This window comes from Acipenser ruthenus, chromosome 3 (assembly GCF_902713425.1).
Source record: "Acipenser ruthenus chromosome 3, fAciRut3.2 maternal haplotype, whole genome shotgun sequence".
Lineage (NCBI taxonomy): Eukaryota > Metazoa > Chordata > Actinopteri > Acipenseriformes > Acipenseridae > Acipenser > Acipenser ruthenus.
In genome coordinates this window covers 107376412-107393787 of record NC_081191.1, presented here as the reverse complement: position 1 = coordinate 107393787, position 17376 = coordinate 107376412, and the positions used below count along the sequence as shown (strand labels likewise).

The 17376-nt window shown below is 37.8% G+C and overlaps 1 protein-coding gene across 2 annotated transcripts in view; it reads left to right on the top strand.

Annotated features, from left to right (window-relative positions):
• Window positions 1-2642: 2642 nt before the first annotated feature.
• The window catches only part of LOC117394873 (cadherin-18-like), a 250425-nt gene continuing 235691 nt past the window's right edge, over window positions 2643-17376 (top strand). For both annotated transcript variants that reach the window (XM_033993548.3, XM_033993545.3), the window contains exon 1: window positions 2643-2935. The gene's annotated coding sequence lies outside the window, so the exon portion shown is untranslated. The remainder of the gene's footprint in view (window positions 2936-17376) is intronic.

Below are 17376 nucleotides of genomic sequence, written 5' to 3'. Positions count from 1 at the left end.
CAAGGGAAACAAGTGTGTTGTTAAACAAAATGTCAAATGCTGTCTTCAAGATAAGATGGATTGTGGATTGTTTTGTGATGCCTTTGTTTTAGTAATGACAGGAGCTTTTATTATGAACTTACATGGATTTATTCACAACAATTAAGTAATCAAAGCTTTGCTGTTTTATTAATCTCCTCAGTCTGAAGCAGCCTCTGTGTTAATCAGCTTTCAAAAACATTATTCCTCCATACAGTATGATGTTTTCAGTTAAGCCATCATTAAGAAGCCCATTACCATTTTTCTTTAAATTTCTGCCAGAATCATTAGATTAAAATTGAAAAATGCGTATAGATAAATCATTTTTTTCTAAATGTTTCATTCATAAGAGCTACTGTACATGTGTGACTCTGGGTAAAGTATGATATGGTCTTTACAAAAAATAAACAGAAAACGTGCCAAGTAGTGGGAATCAATGTATGTTCTTATACTAAATAAACAGCAACAATTTACAGATTTGTTGGGTAATTTAGGTTAATTCGCCCAATGCTATAAAACACCTCACTTAAAACATTTAACTAAGTCCAGAGCAAAAAAAGTGATTTCACCTTGTTAGAACATAAGAACATAAGAAACTATAAAATGAGAAAAGGCCATTCGGCCAACCTCTGCTCGCTCGCTTTGATGCAAGCTTGGTCGGTTAGCATACAGGAGAGGAAAAATAAAAAACCCTTACCAAGTTAGTAGGGGAAATTAAACCTCTGGGAATTCATGGCTAAATGGACCACCCTTCCTCCAGGTGACTAGCTACGGGTCTTATTATGGTCACAGAGAGGGTTATACAGTATTGTTCACAACAGCACCCAGAACAATAAAACGTGCGGTTCAAGCTTGATCAGCAGCATACAGAGATCAGAAAACAGAATAAATAGGATATCTATTTCTAAATGTGATTGTGGACTGAAATCTTTTTTTAATTCTAAATATGTAGCTACAGTAAGCCCTTCTAGGAAATTAACTGTTAATTGTGAAGAGAACATAAAAAAAATGTTGTCAACATATCCAAAAACTGCAAACTAACAAGAACATTTGGTAGGCTTTACATACTGCACGCAAAAAAAAAAAAAAAGTCTTATATTACCATACTTAGCTTGATTCATGGGAAAGCCACCGAGTCTGAGACTATCAGTCGAGTCCAAGTCTGTCATCAGGGTCCGAGTCTGAGTCACTGTCAGTCGAGTCCAAGTCTGAGTCATCAGGGTCCGAGTCCGGGTCCAAGTCTGAGTCATCAGGGTCCGAGTCCGTGTCCAAGTCTGAGTCATCAGGGTTCGAGTCCGGGTCCAAGTCTGAGTCATCAAGGTCCGAGTCCGTGTCCAAGTCTGAGTCATCAGGGTCCGAGTCCGGGTCCAAGTCTGAGTCATCAGGGTTCGAGTCCGGGTCCAAGTCTGAGTCATCAAGGTCCGAGTCCGGGTCCAAGTCTGAGTCATCAGGGTCCGAGTCCGGGTCCAAGTCTGAGTCATCAGGGTCCGAGTCCGGGTCCAAGTCTGAGTCATCAGAGTCCGAGTCCGTGTCCAAGTCTGTCATCAGGGTTCGAGTCCGGGTCCAAGTCTGAGTCATCAAGGTCCGAGTCCGGGTCCAAGTCTGAGTCATCAGGGTCCGAGTCCGGGTCCAAGTCTGAGTCATCAGGGTCCGAGTCCGGGTCCAAGTCTGAGTCATCAGGGTCCGAACAGTTTACCTAACACCCTCAGGAAAAATGTACAAATAATAATTAAAAAATAAATAAATAATGATTTCAGTTTATTTTTTCTAGATACATTATTCTATTTGCATGCCTTTTTCAACTTGTCTGTCACTATCTTCTTTTCCTTTGGAACTGGAATTAGAATACTGTTTGAATGTACCTGAAGTTTATAGATATAGATTCTCTGGGAAGAATTCTTAATATCAGAAAGGTATTTTATGCTGAAGTGCACAAAATCAGTCACTTTTAAAATTAGACTTCTTTCATACTGAATAGGAATGCCTCAAATTAAATGTAAGCACATTTTTTGATTTTTTTGTTTGTATAAAAGCTTTGTTTACAGAACTTGTACTCTTCAGGCTGTTATACTTGTATGTGTTTTTTTTTTTAATATATATAGAAATGATATATATACACAGTGCTCATCCATTATAACGCTCAAAATCGGTTATAACACAGTAGGGTCGTGGCTCCCAGCTGCTCCATAATGCCATTACGGTAGCCCTTTTATACTCGGAACACAAATAGCACGGTCTTGTAACTATGGCTCCCCACTATAGCATTATAAAGGGTGAGCATTGTATATATATATATATTATACAAAATTCAATGTAATCCCAATTACTGAGTTTGGCACACGTCTATTGATTTTTAATGCAATCTACAACAACAACTGGGTAAGGATACTACAGCATTGTCTTTTATTTAGTTTGCATCCATTTTTACCAATGTGTAGTATCTCTGAGGCAGATCATTTAATAAAAAAAAAAAAAAAAACTTGGTTCAACTGCTGTCAGAACTCTTGCTGTTTGTATCAGTATGGAACAGACCCTGGGGAGCCAGCTGAGGAATCCTTGCTATTGATTGGCTGGTTAAATACAGGCCTATTAGCTTCAGTCTGGTTAGATGGATTATACAGCAGCAGAAGGAGTCTAGGCAGAGAGACTGCAAAAAGAACGAGGGAGAACCAGCTTCAGAATATGATTGCTGTTGCCTGATAAGACAGATACCTATATGCTCACACTGTGGACAATTTACTGAGTTGTTTTGTTCATCTGAAGATGATTCTAGTCTCGGGGCCTGACAGTGACACGAGAGTGAGAGGTGGAATTGTTCTTTTCATTAGCATCTTGTATTCTGCATCTTTGAAGATACTGCATCTCCTTACCTGAGGCATACACCTTTAAGTCTACACTGGGATCTCTATGTAAGCAGGTAGGAAAAGGTTTCTTATTTGATATATTGCAATTCTTCTATGCTGCTTCTTTGTGTCAGTGGCATTTCAGTGATTGTCAAAGGCAAAAAGAGGATCAATATGATAAGTTCAATATAAATCTAATGCAGCTGTTCTTTTGATAGCTAGGGATGCACATATTTCGAGAATTTGCATCAGTGTGTATCTATATTTTGACATGTGCACTGTCATATACACAACATACTTACCAGAATGACATTTGAAATAAAACAGCATGTGTGACAAAAATGTTGAAGCTTTATATACACATTGATTTTAAGTATAAACACTATTGAATAATAAAAATAATAATAAAAAGCTCCACCAGGTTGTTTGGAAGATGCTGATTTATCCAATGTCTCTGCCTTGGGATTTGGGCACTGCAGTCCTGTCAGGTAGGTGGCTTGCTTGAATGTGACAATGACTCCCACTCTATTGAATGCCCCACTATTGCTGTAGATAAACTTCTAATATATGGTTTACACAGTAGAAGAAAGTCTGTGTTGCTTTTATTGAAAGTGATACACAAGAAAGCAATATTACTGAATTACCTTTCAAATTGATGGCTTTGGGGAAAAAAACAGGAATCCACAGTAAAAGATGTGAACGCTTTGTCACTTTACAATAAATATTGTTTCATATATTTTTTTGACTGTGATGATTTGCATTTCCATTTTCATAAACTAAGCTTGCTTGATTCTTGATGGATAGGTGAAGGAATTTAACAGACACATAGAGATTCTAAAGCTAGTAGAAAGACAAGACTCTTAACTGAAAAAAACACATACAAACTGAATAAAACACATACACGTTCAACATTTCTACTGCAGTTGCAAAATACAATTTCATTATTTTTACGTATTGCTTTACAAGTTGTTAATGTCATATCTGTGCCCTACTGCTGCAACACTGCCGTTGTCCTCACTAGAGAGATTGTGCTGCTCAGGGAGATCTCTACAGTGAATTTATTTCCCAGCTGGGATCTGCAACTGGTCGAGCATCTGCTACTGGTGTGAGGTTCAAAATGGTTGAAACTTGCAAAGCAAGACTTACCTTCAGATCACTTTCATTCAGATGTAGATTTAACATATCCCTGCATTAAAAAAAACTAACCTGTGTTTGCATAAACTGTTTTCTTGAGATTTGAAAATATAGGCATGCATGTGGGATGTTGTTATACCGATAATTATGATGCATTGACCAAATCAACAGAAATAAAACAATCTGTGACCTTATTCTGATAGAGTCTAAGCATGTGTAGCTGTTTAATAATTCCATGCATTGTATTTAGGTATTATTCTTTTGGAACAAACATCTTCAGTGTTTTTTGGGGTTTTTTTCCCCCATGACACACAGAATGCTGAAAAGATTAGAATTATATTTGTTTTTCTTTTTTAAACCAGCATACCTCACCCCAACATTGACATAATAATAATAATAATAATAATAATAATAATAATAATAATAATAATAATAATAATAATAATAATAACAGCACTTATGCCATAATGTATTTATTGAATTGGTATGGGGCTTATTTACTGTTTCTAGAAGAAGACAGAATAGTTGCCTGACACTTTCCTTTTGCGGTATAAAAGCTTCTATAAGTATTTAGCTGGCTGTCTGCAATACTAATCTCAATCATTTAGAAAGTAATTTTGTCTCTGCGTGGCACAGAGGACGCCTTGGAAATATAGTTCATTTATTTTCATAGACATCATAGACCATGGGCTTGTTCTGATAGGGATTTCATACCAAGGCACACCAGAAAGATACAAATGATTCTGTCTAAAGGAAGTTCTGCATGAATGGGTTTGCTTAATATTCTCCTCTATATGTCTGCGGGTGTTTATTGAGGTTGCATGTCAAGCATAGATGTCAGTGTTTTAGAAGGTGGCGCTGCAGATCCACTAGAAGATTTTGTTTTTTTCAGAATACTCCTGCCGGGAGCTTACTATCTGCAGAAAAAAAAAAACTAAGACATGAATCAAATACAGAATTCAATAATTCACTGGTGATGAAAAAATACCCATTCCATTACTATTATACAATCTACTGCATACTTTATATTTAATAATATTAGTTAGAAGGTACTTGCATAAAAATATAAACTTTTGGATATTCGATTATTATTAAAACATTTCTCTTGTGATTAGTATGAACTTTTTTTTTTTTTTTTTTTTGTAAATATGTTGCATTTAAGCAAAAAAAGTTATTTTAAACTAAGACCACAAAATATAGTAATGTAAATAGATTAGGCTGCATGTTGATGGGCTTTAAATTAGATATCTGTCATTCAGTGTAAATGATAAAAAGAATAATTAACATAACGATTTTGACTGAGAATTTGCTAAAAAAAAAAAAAAAAAGAAAAACAATCTTTATAAAACTAAGAAATAATTGAGCCTGGCCTTATTATTCTGTCTCAAGACAATATGCATGTGGTAAAACCAGGTTCTCTTACATTAGGCATCATCACTCCGTTTATTTAAGTAAATTAGGAAGATGCAAACTTAAAAACTTGAAGGCCCCCTTCAAGTTGTGATTTTAAAGTGAGTTTGAGCTGGGCGCTGGCACAAAATGGGTGGCTCAAGCCAGTCAAGAAAAAGTGGGAGGGAAAGGGGGCTATGAAATCCAGAGCAACTGAAATTAAAGAAAACTGCAGCACTAGTGATTGCCTTTGCCGTGATCGTGTTTGTTCGTGGTTAAATACGTTTCTAGACTGATCAATTATTTTGGATTTATTAAGTCTCCTACAGCCAATAAAAATAGTACATTTTCAGTAAAGAGCGAATACAAATCCATATGCAGATGAATAGGGTGGTGTATGGACCTACCCTACTAATAACTTCACAGGATGTATTACATTACTTCAGCAAAGGGGCTCATACTTGTAAACAGATTGCTGCATGGTGTATTTGAAACCATTAACCTTTACAATGGACCTGTCAGATGGTGACTGATCAACCAGCTGAGATTAATTCCAGGACACCAGTACTTAAAATAATATGTGAATTCTTCAGTCTATTGGAGAGCTGTGATATATCTCCAACATTACTAAACAAACTTCTTTATCATATCCATCAGATCCTCACAGTGTTAATTTATTCATGGAGAGAACTTAAAATAAAATTATTATCTTGATCTAATGTCATTCAAGTTGTGGAAAAAAAGTAATATTATTACTTAGAAAACTGACAAAACACCATCCTGGATAGTGGTGGAATTTAACAATAAGAGAGATTCATAAGACTTAAATAAAATGCATTATTAGAGAATTAGGTAAGCTACAAATACAGTTTTACTTTGATGCATAATGCAGTATATATAATATAATTCAGTGTGTGTGTATATATATATTAATCTAAGGCCAACACATTTTTTGTAAAGTGTAATACAATAAATACAATTTGGAGAATGTGTATCCGGTGCTGGGTGACAGCACATCAAACTATAAATGCTTTAAATCCTAGCTTACTGCAATCTAATGCCAGTTACAGGATTTTCTATTTAATAAAATATTGTACTGGAGCATTCAATTGGCTAACCTAGCGGCAACATTTCTAGAAAAACACCGGGAGACAAGTGGGTGTGATCATTTGAATGCTACAGGTAGTAAAGACGCATCTTCTTTAGTCAAGATCCAAGGCTGGAATTATGAGGGTCAAAAGGCCAAGGCATTGGTGATTTTGTAAACACAATGTGTACAATGATGTAGTCGTCCAAATGTAGTTTTCAATGAGATCTCGATCTTTTAGGACTGTGGAATGTGGCAGAATGATAAATGACCATGATTACTAACCCACACGATATGGTTTTATGCTCCAGTGGTTCCACTTCTATCACTTAGCAAACACAGGGTAAGGTGCTACATCATTTACTCAATAACTCTCGCTCACAAAAGGATGAGGTTACTTTAAACTAGCACTTTACCTCTGACTGAAACTTTTTTTTTCAATTAAAAAGGTGCTAAACTATTTTGTTTATAATAGGTAGGAGTTTGATATATTTGCTTTTCTGTTGACAGAAGTGTGTTGAAATAAGAATGTTACCCACAAGGACATAAATACAAAATGTCTGAAAATGGTTTCTTAAAATTGAATAACCTCAAAAACAATCAATGAATCACATGTATTATAAGTTCTATATGACACAGCATTTGTTTTACATTTAAAAGCTTTCAGTGAGCTTAAACTTGAAATGGCTTGATTCTGTATATTTTGCAGGACAGTTGTGTCCCATTTAGTATTATAGTACAGAAGCAGCTTTATTCAATGCAGCACACTGCACACTGGCTACTGTACATCCTACTGTGAGGAACCCTTGCTTACTCAGCAGAGGGCGTGGATGTGAACAATTAAGAAAAAAATAGATACGGTATAGATGGAAAATGAAACTATGCCATGGAAAACAAGCAGGAAGTCATTGTGTATATCAAGTATGGCTTTTTAATACAGGTCTTTCACATTGACAGACAGTTAACCACACAGGGAGCCATCTTAGCATATGACTGAAGAGTACTATTGTGAACAGGTAGACTGCAGTGCACAGGTGTAGATGGTGCAGTGCTCAGGAATAACACACACAAGACAGTGAAAGTTCAGAAATAGCTTCATTTGGCTGGGTTGCGGGCTCGCAACTCTTAAATAATAAGTACCTGGCTCTACACAACGATGTTTATTGCACAGGTAATACCAAGGGGTACAGTCCCGAAATAATAAACAAACAACATGAATAATACACGAAACACAAACACGGTCACAAGTCCAGAGTGAGTGCTTATTAGTGTACGTGGTGAAGTACAGTGCATGGTGAACAATGGTGACGTGTTGTCTGGGAATAGAGCTGGCCTCGTAGCTCCCGGTGATTAGCCGTCTAACAATAACAAACAAGTAACAATTATTAGACAGACAGATTACAGCACGTAAACTCACAGTTCACTTTTACTCCTTCCTGGTCCTTTCATAAAACCATAACAAAGGAACAGATCGCTTCGTCACATCCCCTGAAATACCCTTAGTCCCGCCCCCTTCGGTATCGAGTGCAGTCACGTATCCTCCAATCCATGGCTGACACATCGCCTACCGTATTAAGGTGATGACTTGTGGTATTGTGACCCCACCCCCTTCCTGGATAGCCGGCTTCCAACTGACCCTGGAATGAACTGCCAAACCATCCAGTCTGAGGCACACTGTTCCTGTTATACAACGTCCTCACAGATCGGGAGGGAGATTGTTGACTAGGATTCATTCACTCTCTGTCACAACTATCTAGCACACTTTTCAGCCCCACCATGTCATTCTCCAGTCTTTAGATTTCTCTTGAAGTCAGTTTGTGGTGTAATCTGTGACTTGTTAAAATCTACCTATTGCCTATTTGTCAGTTATTTATAGAAAGTTGCGGTTACATTTTTGAACAGATACGCAAAATATTAACAGATAGAAATCAATAGCCTATGAGGGCAGGTTTGGAGCAACTTCAGTCACCAGAGCAACCCCAACAGTGAACAAAGAAAAAGAAAGATTGACAAACCATATTCTATGTATGTATGTATCTATCTATCTATCTATCTATATATATATAGAGTCGACCCACTTTATACCGTCAGGTAAGGGCCTGTGAGGGTCAAAAAAAAAAACACACACAACCTTCTATGTTTGCAATACATTCAAACGTTTCATTTTTTGTTATACAATTACAGTATCTCCAGGCCATTTTAATAAAACATTCATCTTTTTTTTAAACTACAGTACTTTTAACACAACAGTAGGTCTATTAGTGACGTTTTACCATCCTTTCCCATCTGTATGAAACATACATGGTTATTTTTGAGGAGCAGTTTATCATTAAAAAAATAAATAAATAAATAAACACTCATTTAGTGTCAAATCACCCAAACAACAATCCCATAAAAAAAAAAAGTTTTTATTACTGTACTGGTCATTTGAACTTTACTGTTTGTGGCTTTACTGTTTGTAAGCCTGCTGAATACTATCCCCATTGAACGATGCTATCTATTTATTTCGCAAAGCAATTTAAGCTCAACAGCATTCTTTTTTAAGGAGTTAAAAAAAATGTTGAATATGTACAGGCAAACAACTTTTCATTTAAAAAAAGAAGAAATAAAAAAAAATATTCTGCTGTTTACAAAACTGATGCTTTAGTTTGTCAGCCTTCATTTGTGCAAAACTTGTACGTAAATAAACAAACCTCTTACCGTATTTTTTTTTTTAACATTTACTGTGGTTTATAAAAGTCACTTATTTTAGACTGCGTCAAGCCTTTATCAGGTTAAACAAATCGACCCATTCCATCAAAGTAAGCCATTTGTTTTTATCTATTAGAATGTCTCCAATTGTCCTCCGATTAACAGTATATGCCTCACTTAGACGAGAAAACATTTGCGATGTCTTGCTGACTTGCTTTCTTATTTTCAGACGCACACATGCAGATTTGCTTCTTTTGCTCTGGTGTTAAATGTAGGTTCGATTCACCATGTTGTACTTTCTGTTTTTCTTTGGGAGCAGGAGTGTTGATGACATTGGTATGAACGTTCAGTTAACAACGAAATAGTAAAGCAAGTCAAAGGTTAACTTTGTTGTTTTAATTGGCCGTGATTATTTTACTGGCGCTACAATGAGGGGAAACTACCATGCTTATATTTACGTTTGCTTGGCTTGGGAAGCTGGCGGGTGGCGGACAGCAGGGTGGTGATATATCGGGTACAAATAGCACTGTTTTTATATTGGAGACATTTGTTCAGAGAGAATAGCTGGTGGTATGCGAGGGTGGCGTTATAAAGGGGGGTGGTATAACGCGGAACAACTGTATATATATTATTATTATTTATTTATTTATTTAGCAGATGCCTTTATCTAAGGCGACTTACAGAGACTAGGGTGTGTGAACTATGCATCAGCTGCAGAGTCACTTACAATTACATCTCACCCGAAAGACGGAGCACAAGGAGGTTAAGTGATTTGCTCAGGGTCACACAATGAGTCAGTGGTTGAGGTGGGATTTGAACCGGGGACCTCCTGGTTACAAACCCTTTTTTTAACCACTGGACCACATATATATAACATGTTAACATTTTCACAAAAAATACACCTGAACACATTTGATTAGTCTTGATAATTATAATTTACTGTATGTGGCCCACATCATGTTTTTAAAACAGTATGCTGAAATGCATTCCTTAACTGGTTACAATTCTATATGCAATATTAAAAAACAAAGTGTAACAGGGTCCAAACTCAATGTTTTGCAAAAATAAATATTTGAACAACAATAAAATACAATTGTTATATTTGAACTCCTAAAAGTATTTGCTGAAAGTCTTTACTAGCCAATGCACAAAACTAAACTGGCTGCTGGTAGAACCAAAGTTGCTGACTGTATATGCCGGGATATGGTAGAATCAGTTTCATAACTAGAGGCTTGTGCTACTGGTCTGTGGTAGCCTACAGTATATGTAAAATAAAGGCCAAGGCTGTAGAATATTATTGACAATAATGTAAAGTACAATATGTTGTATTTGTCTTACAGGTTGGGGATAAACACAAATTTAAAACATACATGCGTGCTCTTGGTCTGACATGCTATATATTTAAATATACAAAACATGTCATTGTAAAGCAATGACCAGTACATTGCTTTTATGCATTATATCAGGGGATGCTGTGTACATTCTCAGACCCCATATTAAATCTCAAGCAATGTTTTATTTTTTTAATCATATCTAACTTTAGTGCTAGATCAGACTTATAGAAGTCTGACCACACTTTGTCACAAGCATCCATGCCACTCCTCCGTCCCGAGTGGTCCTTTTTATCTTTTTATCTAACCCTGTAAACTGGAACGCTGCCATTCATTCAGACCATTCACAACCATGTAAATCCTGTGAATGATACTCAATGCAGTAAATGCAGACTTGTGTTTGCAATATTTATAAAGACACTGATACTGGGTATCTGGATTGATGGAATACAACATGTGGAAAACATTTTTAACATAGAGGAACACTTTGGTTGGGTTCATAAAGTAAGCAATACATTATCAGAAGCATTAAAAGAACTAGCCTTTTTTTAAACAAGCCATTTCTGCTTGACTGCCTATAAGAAATGCACATAAAGGTTTAGGCCTACACATTCACGAGTAAACAATAAATGGTTTCCCTGTATGGTATATTAAAATTGATCTAAATGTAATATGGAGAATTTTGCAATAACATCACATCAGTACAGTTATTGCAACATTTAACACACATGCAGTTTCACAAATATTCAATCTGCATCCAAAAGTCAGTTTCTGCTCTCAGTGAGTCTGTCAAAGCCACCACAGGTGTATCTTGATACCTGCAAAAACTTAAATCTTGTTAGCAGGGCTTCCATCTCTACATTCCCATTCCCATCATCAGTGGGAAGACTTCAAATAAAGTAAATTGTTTCTATCAAAGAGACATCTATCTCTGCCGCGTACATCTTTCACTCAAAAAAGGTGATCGCACCTTGTACAATGTTTTAGATTCATTCGTGACATACTGTAATTAAACAGTTATTGGCTAGTCTTGGAATTTTATTGGAAACATTTAACAAATAATTACATTCAGCCATCTTCGGAGAGATGATAAGTGGAATGCACCAGCTGGTTACGTTAAAATTGAAACATTTCTACAATACCATTCTAAAATATTACAGTCATTGTAAACACCCTTTTTAATTAATGATAGAATTCTTAAATTAGTGTTACATCTAAAATATTAGCATATCCCCACCTTAATTACCATAAAATGACATCCATTAGTATTGCTGAGTACAAGCATTTGTACAGCAGAATCCTTTCTCTGAGTAACTCACATCGCACATACAAGACGAGCACACCAGATCACAGCTGTCACTTTGTACATCCTACAGCACCGTGCCCATGATCACTACAGTCTCACAGATGCAGAAGATGGACAGGCCTCTCTGGGCTTTGATGCCTGGTGTGATTAATGAGAATGGAAGTGCCCGCAGTTCCAGTACTGGGCAACTGTGATGGCACTGGAAATGTGCATCTTGATGTATGTGTGTTCCCTGCGAGAGGCCAGTTTCGCCATGTACCTGGATGCCCTGACAGAACCCGCCCCCTGGTTCTTCGCACTGGACCACACCAACTACTGTATGCTCAGTGGATCCCTGTGCATCTGAGAGATATGTCTGAGTTGCGCCAGAAACACCCATACGTGGCCAAGGAATTCAGTCGTGGCCACTTCATGGCACAGAAGACCAAGCGTGTGTTCTCAGTCATCCCCATTGATCAAGCACACGAGCAGAACAATGCCTGCTTCAAGGGTGATGAAGGGGCAGTTGGTCTCACAGACAACCCAAGTGCACTTCATCTGTGGATGGTTGCTGGGCCAGAGGTTGCAAGAGTGATTGGAGAATTCGATCATGCAACAGGAGCATCAAACAAGCAGACACAAGTCACCATGAACAAACAGTGAGTGTAGAGACATCTTTCGCTTTGCTTTGCATTGTTTTGCTTTGCTTTACCACCACACTAATTGGAATGGAAGTCATTACCATTTTTAAACAGAATTTCTGTCATTCTTTCCTGTTATGCTTAAAATCTGAATGAATGTACTATGAAACAGATTCCCCCTGATTTGATATTTTTGAGTTGGCACAGATAAGCAGACCACAACCTGTTTGTGTACTGCAGCATGCAAGCGAATCCTTTGAATCTCTTGAATGTAATGAACTTTGACAGCCTGCAAATTAAAATGCCTCTACAGAAAGTAGGCTGGCAAGGTGAGGCGTACTAACCAGCTGTTATTATGGATTGGTTCAGTCACAGTGTTTCTCATTGTAACGGTTACCGGAACACTGACCACATGTATGGTATTTTTCAGTTTAGAATTATGTATGTGTCTGTATGGACAATTTCATTATTTAAAATAACCAACAATAAAATATATTTACATAAATTACACTTGTTGAAAAATACACTTATTAAAATAATAGTATATCTAAAATGTTCTTAAGTTTTACTCAGATTTTATGACTTGATGCATGAATTACTTGATCAAATTTACTTGAAGCTTCACTGATCTCTAGTCATCTTTTTTCCAAATCTTCTAGAGTAAGTATTGTCATTTTATCCTCCACAACAAAAAAAACACCTTTTTTCATTATAACATGTAAAAAATAATCATTTTAGTGGATAATATTGTGTAATGTAGGGTATGCATTAATTCTCAACAACTCCATGGTTAAGAATTTGGTGGGAGGCTTCAAGAGTTGTCAGTATGTTTAAAAATACAACACTGCGATACCGACAACATGGGACACAGCAGAGGTAATGTAATGCATTTCTCATAAACTTTGCAGGGAGTTGTGTGTGTATAGAATAAGCTTCTGTTAGTGGTGGTGGAGAGCAGTGTGACTTCTTCATATAACTGGTTTTTCACAGCATTTAATGACCTGCACAGGGACTTCTTGCTCCAACCATAATGGCTGGATGCATACAACGTGTCAAGCTCACACTCTAATTGACTGAGCAACAGCTGGCCATGCTGCATATACAGGTTGTGTTTCTACAGCATATCCTGGAAAAATGCAGGCAATGTCATACTGAAGTAAGTCCATTTATTTGAATGTAAATACGTTGCTTTAACACTCTTTATACTTGAACACAAACATTACCGTATATAAAATTACTTTCAAATTAAATGTATTTTACATAGTTTTCAGAAAAAAACCCTTAGAAGACTTATTTGTTTAAGCCAGTGGGATCCAAACTTTTTTTTTTAAATGTTATAATCTTTGAAGTGTATTATACAGGTGTTTGCATGTAAATTAGATATTGTATATATGTATACATTATTATTATTATTATTTGTTTATTTAGCAGACGCCTTTATCCAAAGCGACTTACAGAGACTAGGGTGTGTGAACTATGCATCAGCTGCAGAGTCACTTACAACAACGTCTCACCTGAAAGACAGAGCACAAGGAGGTTAAGTGACTTGCTCACGGTCACACAATGAGTCAGGTGGCTGGGATTTGAACCTGGGACCTCCTGGTTACAAGCCCATTTCTTTAACCACTGGACCACACAGCCTCCTATAATAAATGGTGGATACTCCCTGAGCGTTTATGAAATATTATTTCAATACCATGTGTGTGTTTTCCTGTTTAGTTTTTTTGATGAATTAATTATTCTTAATACTGTATTTCACTGAAAGTTTATTGTGGCATAACTGACATACTAAAAGCTCTGAGCCGGGTTGCTTAGTAACCAGTTTAGGGGTCCTTCAGAAACTGCTGCGCAAATGTCGCCTTGCTATCATTATCAATCGCATGTTTACTTGGATGCGTATCAGTTATTAAAATAGGAATCACAAATCAAACAAGAAATGTCACTCTCCTCCATCTAAAAGATTGAGGTTGGTGTGTCAGAACTATCGAGAGGAATTTACCACAGAATGGTCATTAATTAAAAGAAGTGGAGTGTCTCAGTCTCACATCTACTGTGAATAGTGCCGGGCAGGATTCTCTGTGAAACATGGTGGGTTTCAAGACTGTATCACTCCCATAGGTACAAAGAAACATCAGCAATACACAAAATCTGACACTCCCCATTAAATTCCAATGGAGGCTACACCATCAAGAATGGTAACTTGCTTTCTGTTGCCGCCAAGATGAATCACTTGGAGCTCAGAAGCATACTTTCCATTGTAATTTGGAGCCTCATTCTCTTTCAGGTTATCTAGTAGCAATATTTTCTGCTATTGATGTGAAACATTGAATTTATGGCTGCACATATTGTTAGTTTTTTCATTTGCTCTTCCCAGCAGTGAATTTACTCCTGTAAATGGCTCCAGTAATGGCTGATTTCACACTTACTCTCACTGTCTTATTTTCACAGTTTCTTCCTAGCTTTTCTTCACTTTCTGTTGTCCATTCTTTCCAACTGCAAGTGTCTTCAAGATTGGGCGTATGAAGTATATTCTCTCCTTTACTAAAGTGTCACAGACACGTTTGTTGATTGCATTATGAACATTGCAGACGCCCAGTCGTTTCAGTCATCTTAAATCATTTTGAGCTCAGCATTTTCATGCTTCCTGTGCAAGAAAAAAAAAAAACGTTGTCACTTTAAATGAACCTTACATTACATGCTGTCTATAGCAATCCAGTACAATGCACAACCTAAAACATGTTAATACTGTACTCAGTAATTTATAATATTATTTATTTGCAGTGGTCATTGCCTGTAGATAATCAATAGTTACTCACATGTTAACTTTAGTGGAGTTCAGGGGGTGTGAGCCAGGGCTTCGCCCCTTCCTAATTTCACCTGCCTATCATCACTGACTCCCTATTTAAACCCAGTCACAGCTCAGTTCTTTCTCTTGCATTTTCCTTTTTTGCATACGCTGCAACCCGTTCTCCCTCCCTGTCGGATCTCCTCAAAATATCACATTCATTTCTCAATCTCATCATTTCTCCGATGGAAGCTCAGTACCGTCTACTTCTAATGCAGACCTCTATCCAGCAACCAGACCTGCTGCCCCGGCACTACAGAGTTGAAAACGCCCCTGCCAGCAGGCTCAGCCTCCAGAGCAGCTATTTTATAAGGGTTGGCCACTCGCCAAACTCTTAAAAACCCTGCATGAAAACAATATCACATCCCGGCTAGAAGCAAGCGCATGGCTTTGTACAATAATAATTGTACTTTTATATCTGCTACACCTTCTCGCAAGCCCGCTTCCGCAAACTCACTCGCCCAGAGTCCCAGGACAGGCTGCAGCAGCCCCTACTCTCCAGTCATGGTCGTCCCCTCCTCTCCAGCGTAGCGCAGCTGAACAGATCCCATCCTTCAGCTTCATAACAACATTTACGAGGACATGAAGTTCCTCATACACCCCATCACCGTCTCAATTTCTTCAATTAATACACGGCTCAATGATATGGACATACGGGTTGCTTCCATCACTGCAGCAATCTCTCAATTACTTCAAGTCCAGCATTCGCCACTTCAATTATGGCTACCGTCTTCGGGTTCAGCACTTCCTGTCCCCACAGCTGACGTTCCCACGTACAACCGGACATCAGCCGCCCTCAATGGTCCACAGCAAGCGCCTGTAGTCAGAAATCAAGTCCAGCGACCACATATGGTTTCTACTTATGATATTTGTGTAACATAAACCCTTTGCAGTCAATTTATTAAGTGCGCGCCAGGCGCGTCAGGTCCAATTTATTTTCACACGAGCAGTTAATTTTAGATGCGCTGTTTAAAAGTATTTTTTTTCCACAGTCAAGCGGGTTCAAAAGGCCCTGCATATCAACAAAGCACTCACTAGGCATCTCCAGCCCCGTCCCACCCTTTCGTTCGGTATAGCTTGCACATATGCTAAGAAATAAATAATAATAATAATAATAGTCGTACATACCGATCAATCATCTCCTGATCACTTGTTTTATCACCAAACTCCTCAATAATGCGATCCAAGTCATTATTTTATTACTATAACATCTCAAAAAAGCTCTGCAAATGTCCATGATATTCTCTGAGCGCTGATGCAGTACCATCCAGCTTGTTTCCTTATGACCGCCCCTATCTGATGCCAGGGGCAAGTATGACTATTCATGAGATACGCCCTTTTTTTATTTTTTTCGGCTTGTCTCGGCTCCTGTCGCTCCCACTCGGCCATTGAATGGTTTTCTCGGCTTTTTCCATAGAAAAAACAAACGACTAAAAAACAGTTTTTTTGCGTCTTTTTGATGATGTGGGACAGGGTCCGACATTGGACCTGATAGGAATAATTACAATGTCGGACCAGGTCCGACATAGGACCACAAAGGGTTAAGGGTTATTTTCCAAGCTAATTTCATTTTATTTTTCTGCAAGGGAACATTTTCAAGTACAATTCTGATTTAGACTGTATGCAAGTACTAAGAAGTGGCTTACTTGTTGTTTATTTCAAGTTTAATTTTTGGAAACAGGCTTCACACTGCTATTTTACTGGACTTTCCCATCCTCTACACTTCTAGTTCTCACTGCTACTGAACTAAAGATATTTTCATAATTTTGATTTTAACCCGGCAAAGCCGAATTTCACTTGCCGCCCCGCCCCTGCTCGCTCATTTAGATGGCTTAGACAATCACTCCAGCACCATTGCAGTTCCTGCTTCAGCCTCTCATGTGCTAATTTCCGCCCCGTCTTCTGTTTCAGCGGCTCCATTGTTCATCCCGCCCCCATCTATTAGCATTCCAGAGTACAACCTGGTTACAGCATCTGCTTCAGGCTCCCAATCAGCAGCCACCATCCTACGTCATGCCCTCTCCCCGTTGATCCGAAGGCAAGTAATAGAAGATAGCCAAGTTCCACACATGCTCCGTGGTCACAGACACATACGTTCTGCACCGCCCCACG